We start from the raw sequence: 16,271 nt of genomic DNA on the forward strand, positions 1-16,271 counted from the left end.
AGAACCACAAAATGCCAGCACGGACACGGCACAGGAGACTGAAAGCTTAACCGTCTCCTCTAAAGCTGAGGGAAGAGGACCAGGGGTGGTAAGACCCTCCTCCCGAGGCATAAACCAGGAAGCTACATGTAAAGCACTCTGCGCTCCCCTCCCCCCGCACCGGCACACACAGGTGTGTAAACGTGGATAAACGTTAGACCCTGTAGGATATAAGGAGAATAACTTATTACAGATAATATGTGAGTATCACCAAGAACTTCCTTAACAGAATTCTGAGCTTCAAGAACTCCTTAAGACACAAACCAGATCTACGGAAAACAGCCCTTTGAAGTGGTGAAAAGTTGGAAAGCACCCTCTCTCTTGAATCTACCAGCTGGGCGGTGTCACCCACAGATATACCAAACCACTACACAGCAAGCATTTTCCAAACAACAGGGCTTTCATAAGTCTTCCTGAAGATGAATCAATAAAAAAATCATGAGTTACAGAAACTAGTAAGTCAGGTTTTTATGAAAAGTATAACATGGAGGACAGAGAAAATATAAATAAATGTCCCAGGCCACCCTCCCGCTAAACGTGCAGCACCAGCTCCAAGGCGCACAGCCTATGACTCCCTTGTTTTCTGCTGAACAATAAGCTGGGCTTCCCTGGTGGCTCAGACAGTAAAGACCCCCTGCTGCAATGCAGGAGACCTGGGTTCCAACTCTGGCTCGGGAAGATCTCCTGGAGAAGGGAATGGTAACCCACTCCAATATTTTTTTTTTTTTTTGAAGCTAATTACTTTACAATATTGTACTGGTTTTGCCATACGTTGACATGAATCATCTGTGAGTGTACATGTGTTCCCCATCCTGAACCCCCTCCCACCTCCCTCCCCATCCCATCCCTCTGGGTTGTTCCAGAGCACCGGCTTTGAGTGTCCTGTTTCATGCATCAAACCTAGACTGGAGATCTGTTTCGCATTTGGTAATATACATGTTTCAATGCTATTCTCTCAAATCATTCCACTCTCGTCTTCTCCCACAGAGTCCAAAAGTCTGTTCTTTACATCTGTGCCTCTTTTGCTGTCTTGAATATAGGGTCATCATTACCATCTTTCTAAATTCCATATATATGCATTAATATACTGTATTGGTGTTTTTCTTTCTGACTTACTTCACTCTGTATAATAGGCTCCAGTTTCATCCACCTCATTAGAACTGATTCAAATACATTTTTTTAATGGCTGAGTAATATTCCATTGTGTATATGTACCACAGCTTTCTTATCCATTCATCTGCTGATGGACATCTAGGTTGCTTTCATGTCCCGGCTATTGTAAACAATGCTGTGATGAACATTGGGGTACACGTGTCTCTTTCAATTCTGGTTTCCTCGGTGTGTATACCTAGCAGTGGGGTTGCTGGGTTGTACAGCTTTTCTATTTCCAGTTTTTTAAGGAATCTCCACACTGTTCTCCATAGTGGCTGCCACTCCAGTATTTCTGCCTGGAGAATTCCGTAGACAGAGGAGCCTGGAGGGCTATAGTCCATAGGGTCGCAAAGCGTTGGACACGACTCAGCGACTAACACTTTCACTTTCAGCTAAAAAAACAACATTGGCTCAGAAATCCTGGGTGAGTCCTACGTAGAGGGCAAGCGAGACCTCCCCAGGCCCTGGGTCTCTTTTGCTGCTGCTGAGGATGCTTCACCTTCCTGCACACGCGTCAGGAGGCAGGGCCCACTGAAGAGGGCAGGAGAGGGCAGGAGAGAGCGGCAGTTCTTCTGCGAGCCGAGACCCCAAGATCGACGGGGCACTTAGAGGCCTGGTGGGGACGTCCAGGGCGTTTGTGTGCAGCACGAGCAGCCACCGAAGGGTCTGAACCCGAGTGATGAAAGCCCTTCCTCGGCTTCTGACGGGCCGATGGTGGTGACAGGCAGGGTTCGCTGGGACAGGTCAGGGCCCTAAGGACCGGGGAGGGGGGCGTCCTCGGTAGTCTAGGATTGAAAAGCAATGGCCATCACTGTTCGACCCGTGAGAGACGGAGGCGTGAGATGCCAGGGACCCCGAGGAGGACCTGCCAGCTGACCACAGACACTGCCTGTCAGCCTCCTGCCAAGGGCCACTCCGCCGGGTCACGCATCTCACCGAATCCTCACAGCGCTACTTAATACGCTCCAACATCTGTGTTTTATGGATGGGAAAGCATTGCACTCATCTCTGGTGTCTAGTCTGTATAAGCTCGTGATGTTTGCAGACAGGAGAGGGGGTGGGAGAGACGGACGGACGGAGCGATGTACAGGGCAGATGGACACGGGTCTTCTGGACAGTCACCTCTGTGCAGAGGAGCCGGAGCCAAACTAAGGTTGGCTGGGCCCCACGCCCACCCACCTCCCACTGGTGGATGGGAGAGGAAAAGGTGATGAAGGAGACGCAGGGTCTGCACATGGTGCCAGGGACATGCCTGCCTGGAAAAACAGCTCTAAGTATAGTTAATAAGCATATAAAAGTGAATACACAACATGGGTTGGTCAGAAGGTTCCTTCAGGTTTTTCTGTGATGTTATGATGCTACCTTTTGGCCAGCCCACTGCGTGTGTGTGTGTGTGGGTGTGTGTGTGAGAAACCCAGAGCGTGAAGCTGTGGGTGTACGTGTCAGGGAAGCAGGATAAAGGATGACTGCTTTCTTTTTAAACAGCTTTAAGATGGTCATAATACAACGTCAATGCAAAAGTGTATCTTTAAAAACAAAACCCTCAGGCTGGGCACGAGCAGGCAGAACGGGGCATTCAGGGAGCCGCCCCCAGGAAGGTGGACGGTTAGCGAAGGCCTCCCTTCAGGACAGGGAAGCCTGGGTGAGGTGCTGGCTGCGGGCCTCCCGGGGGCGAGACCCCACAGAGGCGCCCCCGGCCCTCACCGCCCCAGCACCACAGCCTCCCGGCCGTGTCCGGCCCCATTGCAGGCTCCTGAGGACCGACGGACAGCAGCGCAGACACTCAGACCAGGCCCGTCAGCCACTCTCCCTGACACGGACTTGGCTCCACTTGCGAATGAGGAAGACAAGGGCCACAGGGCCCATTTCCTCTTCACGGTTCATTACGGAGAGGCTATGTGGAGCGGACACGAAGCATGCTGAGCCCCTGCTCGGCGCGCCAGCCTTCAAGCGCTTCCTCTGATCCAGGCGACAGCTGATAACCCCACGGATCAGGCTGGTGTCTGTGCCTGCCTGCCAGTGGCCTCAGCTCTCCAGCGGGAACTGCATAGACTGTACACCTGGAATCCCCAGTCCAGTCGTATCCTGGAATCAGGCCCGCACTGAACAATATAATCTGAAGGGGCAGCAAAAGCCCCCAGAGAGCTGCTCCCCCCTGAGTGATCCAGGTGGGTTCAAGGACTCAGATAGAGATGAGATAAAGAAAAGGAACCTGCTCCCCCCACCCCCGCCCCGGGGGCGGGGGGGTGATTAGGAAGAGGGGGCAGGGAGACCCTCTGCATTGAAGCCCACAGTTTGTTTGGAAAGATAAAAGGTTTTGGAAGTGCGTGGTGGGGACAGTCGTACCATCTGTGTACACTAAGTCCCCCAAGCTGTGCGTGTAAACTCAGTTAAAATCGCAAGTTCTAAGTTACACACACTTTGTTGCTGTTGAGTCGCTAAGTCATGTCTGACTCTTTGTGACCCCATGGACTGTAGCATCCCAGGCTCACCACAGTATAATTTAAATTATGCATCAACCTGGAGTGAGATTTATGAAGTTATAAATAAGATGCACAGGCATGGAGTCTTGCTTATGTAGATTTACGGCTTTTTTTGTTCCCAGTGGACCTGGCTGCAAAACCAAGGAAGTATTTACTTCCGTTTCATTAGGTTCTACATAAAGTCCACGCCAAATTAGAGGGGAGACACGGGAAAAAATGAGTTTTCAGAGTTCACACGATCTCAGAGGATTAGACATGGGCTCCTCCGCCCTTCATGTCTCTGTGCAAAGAGTCAGCATCAGCACCAGGGATGGAAACCAGGGCCTCACTCCCAGAGCCCGGCTCTCCACGCCATCCTCGGGACCGGCTGTCACCTCTTTACGTGTAAAACAGGGTCATCCCTGTTCACACATCACATGGATCACAGGCTTGCTGAGGGGAGAAAGTACATACTTAGGTATCACCTTCCATTTTGTTTAAACAATAATTTCCTTTCACCCTCAAGTCTTAAGTCCATATCATTCCAAATTCAGCTCATAGTCACGTAAAATGGAACATGTGCATAAAAGTCTCCTTGTCCAAAATTAATGGGGTAAAAGCCATTATGTAACAAACCTGCAAATCAAAAAAGGAGCCTACTAAATTTAATAGTTTGACTTCATTTAGAGCGGAAGACAGGCAGCCAAGCTTCTGAGAGCTCCTTTTTTAAATACATAAATGGCTGCCATCATGTGAGATGGTTTTAATTAAATCTTGCTTAGCTGGAAGGGATTAATGAAAGGTAACGTCACATCAGAACACAGTGAAAGGAAAATCTCTAAGGCGCATGAACTGCTTTCAGCTTTGTGGGGAAAGTAACGAAAACCTGAGCCTATATTCCATTCGCATATTAAAAGAAAATTATTGGTTTAGGTTTGTAACAATAAAAACGGTCTTCTTGTGTGATACATGTTAAAGTTGAATGAAAACAAGCCGAATCAGTGCACTCTGTCACACCGTGCGATCCGCCATTCTGCAGCCGGCTCGCTGACTCTGCCCAAGCCTTTGTGCACATTCTCCCGGGTAAACCGTGTCAAAACCCCCAATATTCAGTATTTCCCCCTTCCCCAGAGGAATCGCCTGTGACCTCCTCCTCAGCTTTCTATTACCAAGTCCCACAGATGCTACCTCCTTTGTGTCACTCCTTGCTTGGAGCCGAGATGCATTTTGAAGAAAGAGCTGAGGGACTGAACATGGGGTGTGAACGGGAGAGACCAGAGGTGGCCCTCGTATTCCTGGCCAGAGAATCTAGGCCAACAGTGTGGCCACGGTGAAGCCAAGAGGAGAGCCCTGGGGTGACACAGAGCAGAGAAGACCAAGAGGGAGACACAGACAGGCAGACAGAGAAGCAGGTCTATGTCAGGTTGGCATTCAGCTTCCATATTATGCATGTCTATGATCCATCAATGGAGATCATTCTGCTGCTTTTCAGATTGCACCCAAGCCCTGCATTTTGGACTCTTCTGCTGACTAGGAGGGCTACTCCATTTCTTCTAAGAGATTCTTGCCCACAATACCTTGGTCACCTGATGTGAAGAGCCAACTCACTGGAAAAGACTATGATGCTGGGAAAAACTGAGGGCAGGAGAAGGGGATGACAGAGGATGAGATGGCTGGATGGTATCATCGACTCAGTGGACATGAGTTTGAGCAAGCTCCAGGAGACAGTGAAGGACAGAGGAGACTGTCGTGCTGCAGTCCACGGGGTTGCAAAGAGTCAGATAAGACTTAGCATCCCAACAACAACAATAACAAATGATCCATCAAATACCCTTTAAATTTTTCATTCTCTTGAGACTTCCCTGGTGGTTGGGTGGCTAGGACTGTGCTGCCAGTCAGGGGCCCCGGGTTCCACCCCAGTCAGAGAACTAGAACCCACGCACCACAACTGAGAGTCCACCTGCGGTGAAGACCTGGTGCAGCCAAAGAAAGAGTTAAAAACAATGACAAACACTCTAAATTTTTCATTTTCTTCATATACAGCTGCCCTTCACACATATGATCTCATTTAATGCACCTGAACACAGAAACTCCTAAGTACATGCTTTTTACTGCTAATGCCCACTGGAACCGAGCAGCTGAAAGAGTCCTAAATGACAAAAAAGACCAGAAGGTGGTGGAAATGAGTGGAGCAGGCCAGGGGGTCTGCCTGCTATAATGACAACGTGAGGCTCTAAGAGGCAAAACTCATGCCACTTGCGTAAGGTCACCCCAAATCTTTCCAAGAAAGGCAGGAAAAGAAGCTGCAGGTCCAGGATTCTGGAAGGATGGAAGGCAGTAAAAACACTCGGGAATCAGGCTTCAGTTCTCAGTGACGACGAAACCTCCAGCTCACAACTGCATTCCACCTGCCTGGAGCACCAGCAGGGATGAGCCTGACTCTCGCTCCAGGGGGACTTAGCGTCAGGAAGTGTAACCCGCGGATCTCGCCTTTTCTCCATTTGGCCAAATAATGTGTTTTTCTCAGTGTGTCTGTGCAAGGCTCAGTCAGCCTTATAATAACTTCACTCATTCATTCCATTCCTCAGCAAACATTTATAAAGCACCTACTGCCCACCCCTGCTCCCCAAGATGGACAAGACACAGAGCGTTTGCCTTTCAGGAGCGCGAAGGCCAGTTAAGAAGGAGGACGTGTAAAGGAAGAAGTATCTGTCATATTCTCTGTCCCCACCTCTTCCTCCCTTTATCTCCCACTTTTCTCTCTCCTTCAATTATAATGCAAAGACCAGGGTATATTTTATGTTATTGAACAGCTTTTACCTTTGTCCTTATTTATTTATTTTTGATGTAAACCATGTTCAAAGCCAATGCAGATGCCAGAGACTCGGGTTCAACCCCTGGGTCGGGAAGATCCTCTGGAGGAGGAAATGGCAGCCCACTCCAGTATTCTTGCCTGGAGAATCCCAAGGACAGAGGAGCCTGGCAGGCTATAGTCCATGGGGTCACAAAAAGTTGGACACAACTTAGCAACTAAACTACAACAATATACATACATACACTCATATACATAATATATATATATATACACACACACACATATATATACACAAAAAACCAAGGCATTATCTAGAAAGTTAATAATTCAATAAATAAAAATGATACTCAGACAGCATATGTGTGCTTAAGAGCAGAGCAACACCCTGCTTCTCAAATGGAGCCCAGTTGCTAAGAGCAGATAAGTCTGCAGCATCCAGGCAAAGCTTCGTACAAAAGTCAACTTCAGATTTCACCCACGGGGATGAACAGGAACAGGCTGGAAGGGCTTTGGGGGCGATCATCGCCGGCAGCTCCGTGGGACAGCATGATCGTGTCTGGAAACTCCCTGCATCACCAGTGAGCAGTGAGCTCAGCTTTAAATCCAAAGCAGCAGTGAGCAATAAACAAGCGTGTGAATTAGGTTCTGCACACACTTCCATGGGGAAAACTAAAGGCCCACAAAGATCACAGGTGACTGTCAGCAAAAAAAGTTATTTCAAACCTAAATTGCTGATGTGAAATGGAAAGGGTGCGATTTAAAAATATCAGGGGCATTGGTACAGACTCATCTTCTCACAGCTATCAACGAGTTTAATAAAGTCAGAATTCTTAAAGGGTTCAATAGAGAAGTGTAATCAGGAGTCCCATCATAAAAATCATTGACTTTTTTTATATGTCCTGCTTTATATATTAGCTAGTATTTGCAATCAAAAGCATAACAATGACTCTATTTGCTTGGTGCTTGCTGATTCTATAAAGCACTTTCTCAGTCTTTATTGATGATATAACACATGTTCCTACACAAATATTAAGCCACCCAGAAAACAAACAGTTGTCTTCCTCAAGGAACCAAGAGTTCAGGGAAGTCACCTTTACATTCACCTCCATGAAGACTATTACCAACTTAAAAGGCTGTAAACATCACTGGGTATCCGAGAATAACAGCCCTGGGGAGAGCTCAGAAAGACTCCACTGCTGTAGTTTCCAAACTGTGCCCCCTGGGAGCTTTTTCTGGGCAGAGTCAGGGAGGTGAGTGATGAAGTTATACTCTCCCCAGCCTCAACTTGTCTCTCCTTTAATCCAAGGCTACAGACTAATCCTCAAGTCAAAGTCCTGCTATCCTAGCAGCCTCACGAAGAGTCAACATCTTCAGCACATATTTGTTCAGTAAACAAGCCACTTGGTTACAAGCTGAAGGTCAGGGTAAAGCCAAGAGCTGTGTCTATCTTTCTGGAGTTTGTAAATTTCATAATCTATATCCATTGAGTTTCAAAATAAAGTTGCATGTTTGTTCATGTGGCCACACCTTCCACAAATACCCGTGAAGTTCCGAGGAAAAAGCCAGGACGGCTGGCAGGCATGGAAGGACTTGGGGTTTAATAAAGCACAGTTCTTCACAGACCTCTGTCTGCACGGAATGCCAAAAGCCACCTGAGAAGAGATGGTGAAAATCCTGAATGCAGTTTCAAGAAAGATGATGTGCTGGAGTGTCGCGAAGAGGACTCAGCGGAAGACCAGAGACGAGCTCCGGAGAGAAGCCAGCAGAGCCTGGAGCCTAAAATCTGTAAGGTGGGAGCGCCTCACAAAAGGAGCTTTCAACAGTGTGAGAGCTGGATCGTAAAGAAGGCTGAGCACCAAAGAACTGATGCTTTCAAACCGTGGTGCAGGAGAAGACGCGAGTCCCTTGGACGCAAGGAGATCAAACCAGTCACTCCTAAAGGAAACCAACCCTGAATATTCACTGGAAGGACTGATGCTGATACGCTAATATTTTGACCACCTGATGCGAAGAGCTGACTCATTGGAAAAGACCCTGATGCTGGGAAAGAATGAAGGCAGGAGAAGGGGACGACAGAGGATGAGATGGTTGGATGGCACCACCAACTCAATGGACATGAGTTTTTGAAAACTCCAGGAGATGGTGAAGGACAGGGAAGCCTGGCGTGCTGCAGTCCATGGGGGTTGCAAAGAGTTGGACATGACAGAGCACAGCACAGCATATTGTAAATCAACTATACTTCAATAAATTTTTTTTTAAAAATTAAACTTAAAAAATAAAATAGAGGAATTAGCAGGAGAGCATGCTATAAAGAAACAGAGGCAGTGGACAGACGCTTTCAGTTTAGTTAAATTCTGGTCAACGATTTGCTGAGCAGCAGCTACATCCCATGTTGGGTGTGGGCCCTGGTGATGGGAAAGACTCAGGTCGCTTCAAGAGCTTCTGGCCTGGTTTGGAAAACAGAGTCATAAACAGGTAACTTTAAGATCAGGAAGTAGGTGAAGTCAAGTCTTCCCAGCGTGGTCTGTGAGCACCTGCAGAAAGGCTCTGATGCAAGGTCATGTTCAGGGAAGACAAAAGGCCAGGGGACTTTCCCCAACTGAGTGAGCGGCGGAGCCGACAGTTAAGTCCACATGAAATGATAAAAACAGGCCTGGGCTGCTTCGCGTAAACCGTGGAGGCAGGTCGGTGGTCAGAGGAAAACTCAAGTCCTGATGGAAAGGAACGTGAATCATACCAACCAAGAAAATAACTACTTTTGGTCATGGTTCACAGAAAGAAATTATGAAGTTGTTCCAAATCCCTTAGTAAACACTCTAATTTCGGAATCCAGTGCTTTTTTTTAAAATTTGATTTAGGCATGACATGTAATTACAAAGCTCCTGTGGGTAAAGTTAGGGAAAAAGTGTTTCATATTTAATATCTGGTTTGGCTTTGATTTCAATCAATGTTGGAAATGGGGTAAGAACTGCCTCCGAATGAAAGGAGGATATTAAAGTTTAGTTTGAAACGCAGAGGCCGTCACAGAGGCAAGCACAGTGTGCCACTTCTGAAACTAGAAGGTGCCCACAGGCAGCGGCAGTGTTTAATTCTTAGAGGTAAACACGTGTAGAAAGTTTCCCTAAATAAAACGCTTTCATTTTCTCGAGATTACATGGAGCTTATGTGACAAAGTCAGTCCACATTAATATGTAAATTTCTACCCAAGTGTTTCCCTTGGTTTATCTTGGACAACAATTCACAAGGAGCCATAATACATTAATTACCTCTCTTTTATCAAGTATGTTGGGAATGAATAAAGCATCAGAGATACAGAACATGACATTAATTACTAAGCAATGAGGCCAGAAGTGTCCAAAAAGGAGACGTGAAGGCATCCGAGGGGCTCCTAAGCCCATGGGTAACGGTGAAAGAGCTCAAGGGAAGGACTTGCCACAAAGGAACCAGGAAAGTTTTCACATAAATAAGGACGTTGGGCGGTGAAAGAGCAAGAAAATTAAAAAAAATCAACCTTACACAATGAGTATTACGTTTCTAAATTGGATGCCAGAAAATATAAGGCAAAATAAGTTTTAAAACACAGTAAGTTGTTATCCAGAATTACTTGTGATGTAGAGCTACTTGTAGATTTTAAACGTCGTACATGCGTCTGCAGGCAGAAGAGTCTACAAAGGACACAGGGAAACTGGTGGAGGGCGGTGCTCGGGGAGACTTTACGCCACTTTCCCCCCTTCTGTTCATGTGCATTTTTCCTAATTCTTCAACCATTAACTAAATTTATAAAAATATGACTTTAAAGATGATATTCAGAGTAACAAGGTACAAGATTCTGAAGTGCTTTTTGAGCCATTTTAAGAGAAAATTAGGAAGTGTATATTTAGAATCAAACTTGCTTTGTTACATTGTGAGGCTAGCAGGTATTTATTTAACACAATTCTGTGAGTTATGGTGCCAAGTGCTCAACCTCATGGGTCTATATGGAAATGAGAAAACCCAACTCTGAAATGCTCAAGGACAGAAGCAGAAACAAGAATCCAAAGACCAAGAAAGCAGGAACAACCAGATCAATGTCATTGGCTTAGAGCCTTTCGGTTTTATACATCAGCAATTCCACACTCAGCAATTCCCTTTTTAAAAATACACACATCAGATACACACAAAAATGTGTGGCACAGAGGGGTTTATAACAGCATTGTCTGTAAGAGTTAAAAATTGGGACAAAGCTAAGAGTCCAACAGTGGTTACCAGGTGCCCACTTGCTACCGTGCTCCAGAGCCTTATAAACGGGTAGACGTCCAAACACAGTGCGAAGTAGAAGGAAAGTTGGCTGCAAACGAGAGTGGAATACATCTCAGCATCCATGCACCACTCAGCTCCCCACTGAGGGGCCGTAGAGCCACTCTAACAAGGATCACAGCCCACCAAGAAAGGCACCAAGATGATCAACTGGTCCATCCTAAAGGAAATCCACCCTGAATATTCACTGGAAGGACTGATGCTGAAATTGAAGCTCCAATACTTTGGCTATCTGATGCAAAGAGCTGACTCATTGGAAAAGCCCCCGATGCTGGCAAACATTGAATGCAAGAAAAGGGGGTAACAGAGGATGGTTGGATGGCATCACCAACTCAATGGACATGAGTTTGAGCACTTGGGGAGATAGCCTGGCGTGCTGCAGTCCACAGGGTTGTAAAGAATTGGACACAACTGAATGACTGAACAAAACAAGAAAGGCACCGCTGTCTTAGAGAATGGGAGGGAGTCACTGTTCACAGGCTTTGGGGGGGTGAAAATGTAAACTAGACCGTGTCGGCGTTTGCACAACTCGGAGACAGTAGAGGCCGCCGTGCTGCAGGCCTCGCAGGCTATCCAAGTGACTGCATGTCATGTGAATTCAAATGACTGTGTATCGTGAATTCTCTTTTTTTTTTTTGCTGTTTGTTTTAAAACTATTTTTCTTTCAGTTTTATTGCAAGACAATTGATATAGAATATCATATAAGTTTAAGGTATACAACATAAGGATTGACACAATTAGTTAACATTCTTCATCTCACATAAATACAAAAGAACTTTACCATGTGATGAAAACTGTTATTTTAAAAAGCTGATGTTGTTTAGTCACTCAGTCATAGCTGACTTTTTGCACCCTCATGGACTGCAGCCCACCACGGTCCTCTGTTCATGGGATTTTCCAGACAAGAACACTGGACTGGGTGGCCATTTCCTTCCCTAGGGGACCTTCCTGACCCAGGGATCAAACCCATGTCTCCTGCATTGCAGGCAGGTTCTTTACCACTGACCCACCAGGAAAGCCCTGAATCCTTGGCTGGCCTGGTTCAGCAGCGCCCCAAACAACACTGAAAGCCCATGCGTCCCATTATGTCTTATTTCCAAATTTAAAATAATTTTCTCACGTTTTTGCTCTTTTGAGATGCTTTTCCCCTAGATTTTCTGGATTGAGATTTTGTTCTGAGTTATCTTGAGATGGTTCTGTCTGGAGATGTCTGAAATATGTTCTCCGGCGGTTTCTGGTGGGTCGTCGTCCAGCACACGGGCTTCTCCAACCCCAGCACCATTGGGCAATGTCCTCCCCGCTGATTCCACAGAAATTTTAGTCTGCGAATCCGCCTGAAATCCGAAACCCGCCAAGTTCCACCAAAGCCGTCTCCTGCCATAACCCTATGTCACTATTAACCACCTAGGCTGAAGGAAATGGACTGGCACAATCAACATATCAACAGGGGGCTCTTTGGTGGGGGTGGGGGATCTTACTTTTGGCATGTGACAATTTCAAGGGCACGTCTTAAAGCTAAAGGTGGAACGTGAACTTGGTCCTTTCCAGTCGGATTCGCTGCATAAGCACACGGTCCCCTGTAGCCCCGCTTCCCTCAGCATCATCAGACCCTCAGCCAGACCGCCTCCTCCGCCAACCACGCCCGCAGGAAGCAGGGTCCCCGGGCAGAGGGCCCAAGAGCCACACGGCCAGCGGTCCAGGGTCTCCATCGGTGTGCGAGCACAGGCACACCTGAAAACAAGAGACAAGTCATCCGAGGCTTCTGATAATGTCTGCTGCACGGCAGGCATGTGGCTGCAGAAGGGTTTACACTTGAACAGGGTTGGCCGAGGGAGATAAGGAGCAGGAACAGTCTTCAGGAAGCTCCAGCTCAGTGCCTTTATCACGGATGAGGAAACAGCACAGGAAGAAGGGAAGGGCTGAGTCACCAGCCAATCCGCAGGGAGGCAGAGTTCCAACCCAGGGGCTGGTCCAAGGGTCAGAGCGTCTACCAGGACCGCACCTTTGGGAGCTGGCCATCTGCCCACAACTGGAGCTCCTGGGTGCTCAGTGTGGGTGCGGCTATGGCCACGCTAAGGCTCTGATTTTCCGACCATCACACTTGGATTTGATCGGCAAGACCAGTGAAGATCGGCTGCACAGAGGGGCCCGTGCTTACCACGGGTCTGGGCCCAAGGTGTCTCCTTGCTGAAAGGTCGGGGGTGGCAGGGACGTGTGGGGCCCAGGTGAGAAGTCGGGCCTGAGCCAGCCGAGCAGCCCAGCGGAAGGGCAGGGGGTTGTCCGCGCTCCAGGCGAGTAAACCTGAGTGAGGCCAGGACGTGCGTGGGGGTGACGGAGCAAGTCCACAAGCAAGGAGACCAGGTTGGAGGCCTGTCAGAGCCCCGGCCGCAGGCAGACAGAGTGGGAGCAGGCCCCAGAGCTGCAATGATCCTCGTCCAGGTCTCAGGATGCAGTGGAGGGGAGGGGCCCCCGTGCAGTCGGGGACGTCTGATGCTGGGAGAGAGGACAGGGGTCCGGGACGAGACGCAGCCGGCTCCCCCAGCTCCGACCCTCCGCCTCCGCGGGGAGAAAGAGGAGACAGAGAGTGCTCCCGGGTCAGGCCTCCGCGAGGGCACCACCCACTCCCACCCACCAGGCCAGTCTGCGGTCAGGGTCTGTGGATGGTGGCAGAGGAGGTGCTGCCTCTTCGTAAGGCACTAGTGTCTCTGAAAACTGACTCAGTCATCGCATGTGGAGCCTGTGGTTCTCCACTGACTCTACGGTCTGGGGTCCACAGAGGAACCCCAAGGAGCTGGGCCTCTCTGCCCAGAAGCTCCTCCGCAGGAAGGAGCCTGGTGGGAGGGCGTCTGCAGACAGACTGGACCATCCCTCCCCACCTCCGCCCTGAAGTCTGCTCACTCTGCACTTCTTTTTGGCAACTGAGCGCTAAACCCAGGAAGGAAAGATGAGGTCAATTCTGTGGAAACACCTGTCATGGATTTCTGCTCCCTTGACAAAGAGAAAATTGGAGAAATGCTGATAGGGTTCCTGGGCTATAAATAATGACTCAGACATCTCCACCCTGGTGCCTGCAGTAGGACATCCACGCAAGCCTGGGGGCTGTGACCACAGCACGGCACACCGAGGAGAAGCCTGGGTGTTCGAGGAGCTTCCGCCTCCAGCCTGGGCTCCCGGGAGGTCGCTCAGTGGCTGTAAACACACGAAGCTTTATTGACCAAACTGATGGGGCCAGTTCTGAGTCTTCTCCTCTTCATCTCCCCTGTCCAAATCCTCCAAAGAAACTGAATCTGAGTTTGCTCCACACTCTCGCCCCCCAGCTGTTAGATGACCTTAAGGTAAGCCCTCCTCTCCCCGAAGGTCAAGCCAACTTTGCCAGAGCTTTTCATGAAAGGACGTATGGAAAGACCTGACCCAATTTCCAGCTCTTCACCCCATTTTAGAAAGTGGCTTTTGGGACTTCCCTGGCGGTCCACGCTTCCACTGCAGGGGGCAAGGATTCGATCTCTGGTCAGGAAACTAGAATCTTGCACAGCAGCCCCCAAAATAATTTAAAAAAAAAATAGGTTTTCACTGTTTTGTGTACCAGTTCCATAAAGCTTAGAAAACAGTCTACTCAGTATTTGAGACTCATTTGGATTCACTGGTCTGAAAATGGGTTTCACATTTGTTCTCCCCTAAAGCCAAGGGGAGCTGAGAAGCCCGGTTTTGCTCTGTGATGACGGTATTTCCCTGTGACTGTCTTGTCGGTGACACATCATTGCAACCCAACTCCACTCAGCACCTCGTTGCTGGGCATCCGCCATGTGCAGACACGGGCCCGCGCGGCGTGACGAGCCCGGGACACGAGTGCATCGCGCGGACAGCCCCGATGGCGGCCGCGCGCATGCGCACGCGGCCCGGGACGGGGCGCAGAGCCCGTCGGGTAGGGAGGGCGTCGGCACACATGCGCACGCGGCCCGGGACGGGGCGCAGAGCCCGTCGGGTAGGGAGGGCGTCGGCACACATGCGCACGCGGCCCGGGACGGGGCGCAGAGCCCGTCGGGTAGGGAGGGCGTCGGCACACATGCGCACGCGGCCCGGGACGGGGCGCAGAGCCTGTCGGGTAGGGGGGGGCGTCGGCCGCTCCTGGGAGGCGTACAGGCGCCGCCCGCGTAGGACGAACTCTGCCCTGGGGAGCGCGGCTCGTGGCACAGAAACACTAGGGACATGACATATTAGATCCGCAGTGGCAAAGGGAGACTGACGTTGCAGAAATTAGGGGCTACGTCCAAGATAAGGTTCGAGTTCATTCATTCAATATATCCTCAGGCTCTAGAACCCAGGCAGCACGTTATGCAAACATGATAAAATACCACCTCTGAAAATAAAGATAACCAAATATAAGTCAAACATAATGAAGGGCTTAGAAAAGGTTGTGTTTCTGTCTCACTGGAAACAGAGCCGACAGGACTCACTAGGTGGACACGCAGAGGTTCGAGGGACTTCCTGGGCCCGGAGGGGACTGAGCAGAGGGCCGCTGTCCACGTGGAATCACCCACTTCCTCTCTCACCCAAGCAGCTCCAGGTGGGTTTCCACATCTCGCTGTCTTTCCTGGTCACCCTAGTAACTAACTCCTTGAATAGCAAGTCCTCACCCCCAGCACCAGCACCTTCACATGTGTCAGGGGAACTTCCTCCTTGGCACGTGACCCCAAGGTTTCGTTTCTCTCTTCATCCTGGGGCGGGCAGCCAGACCTTGTTATGCTCTCCCCCGGCCTCCTGAACCCCGCCCCCCAGCACCAAGAAGAGAGCCCACTCCCAAACCTGTGACCAACCAGCCGCCGCCACCAGGGGCAGGGCCTTCCAAACCGTCTTTAACCTCCTGACGGAAAGCTGCACCCACACCTTCTTCTCAGGCCCCCGAGTTCACGGAAACTAACAGATCCTGGGGCTGCCTTTTCCCAGACCCCAGCCCTAAGGCCTTGGCACATTCCGCCCCTTCCAACGTCTCTTTTCTAAAGAACCATGAGGACCCGTGCTCGCGGGCTGGGAGACCCACCCAAGTGATGTCCATGCTGCTCCTCAGCCTGAGATGCGGACGCGATGGGAGCCACAGGGACTGGGGGACCAAGGTCACCGGGGGAGCCAGGGGGATGGTGACCACTCGGCCAGTACACCCTCAGCACTCCAGGCGGATGCCGTGCTCGGGTCTGCAGGTCAAAACGGACATTGTGAAAATGATTGCTCCCAATTGCCAGTGACTCATTAAAAAAGTGAACACCTGTGTACATGTGTATATATACAGGTGTATGTACATGTGTATGAACATATGTGCGGCTCTTCCTTCACACCCTATGCTTATCTAGGCTGTACCAACAGCCTATGAGCTGCTTTCGGTAGGAGATTTTTCTTCTTAAAGATGACATTTTATTCCCCTAATTAAGCTATGAAACACAGAAAGCAAAAACTGGAGGTGGTAGGCATAGGTGTTCATGTTTTCGTAAACTGATTCTAAGAAAGCTGCCATC

The 16,271-nt window shown here is 49.3% G+C and overlaps 1 protein-coding gene across 8 annotated transcripts in view; it reads right to left on the reverse strand.

Moving 5' to 3' along the window:
• The window catches only part of PRKCA (protein kinase C alpha), a 294,769-nt gene that overhangs the window by 166,098 nt on the left and 112,400 nt on the right, over window positions 1-16,271 (reverse strand). The gene's annotated exons all lie outside the window — the stretch shown is intronic.

This window comes from Bubalus bubalis, chromosome 3 (genome assembly GCF_019923935.1).
Source record: "Bubalus bubalis isolate 160015118507 breed Murrah chromosome 3, NDDB_SH_1, whole genome shotgun sequence".
NCBI classification, from domain to species: Eukaryota; Metazoa; Chordata; class Mammalia; order Artiodactyla; family Bovidae; genus Bubalus; species Bubalus bubalis.